Here is a 1,110-nt window from a genome sequence, read left to right on the forward strand (position 1 = left end):
TGTAGCTCTCAACACAAATTAGTTTTAATTATTTAAATGCTATGAATTTGTCAAACATAAATAATCTAACACCTGTTTTGCCTTTTTATTTTATGAAAAAAACGTTTTGTGAAAACTAATAGAGGATGATAGTGGGGAATAACAAAGGTAGGTCTATGTATTTGCCTTTTATTACAATTCTATTAATTAAAAAAAAAAAAACCAACATGAGTTGATTACTATCTAGCAGGATGAAGAAGCAGTCCATTTCATTGCTATGCAAGGACAGAACAGAAAACAGCAAAACAGAAGGGTGTCTCACATACACTGGGTCAATGCAACTCGCTTGTCCTATGCTCATCTCTGAGAACTGGTGACAGTGATTTACAGTATAGCAATTCATCTTATGAATGCAATGATAACATTACAGAGCAATGAGTGGTGTAGCTTTTGAGACACTTAATCAAAGCACCACAAGCTGCCATGACAGGCACCAATATATGTGAAACAAACCTTCTCAGGCAAAGGAAAAGACAAACCCAAGTTTCCCTGCTGTGTATTTGTTTTAGTAACTTCATTTCAGGAGATCTGCCTGGCCATACATGAAGAGTGCCCTAAGTGTCAGAAGGGTATAAAGTGGTATAAAAAACCCAATTGGTAGCTGACTCCGAAAATTGAGATCTGCTTGTTTTCTCCACAGAACAGTATAATCCTATTTGTTGTTTCTGTTTCATGCTACATTTTGTTTTAAAATATCTGCTATTTTAAATTCTGGTTAACTTAACACACTGCTCTGAATTCATTTATCATTTGGTTGAGGAGGGAAATTAAACATGTAAACCAGTTGTGGGTGGTGGTGATAGCCGCCTATGGCACTTCAAGCAGTGATAATTTGTATGACTTTCTGTATATTAAACCATACTTTAATATTGATTCTGTTTGTGGTGTATTAACTGTTATCCTTTCTTGGTAAAGGAAATGTGCTAAGCAGATAGTTACTGTTCTAAATCAACAAGGCAATTTTAGAGTCACATGAAACTGTTGAAACCTACCACTCAGTAGTTTGTCTGCTGGATTAATCATCTTTATTGTTCCTTCTGGGGGTGTCTCTCTTCCTTCGTGCAACATATT

This window comes from Falco peregrinus, chromosome 1 (genome assembly GCF_023634155.1).
Source record: "Falco peregrinus isolate bFalPer1 chromosome 1, bFalPer1.pri, whole genome shotgun sequence".
Taxonomy (NCBI): domain Eukaryota; kingdom Metazoa; phylum Chordata; class Aves; order Falconiformes; family Falconidae; genus Falco; species Falco peregrinus.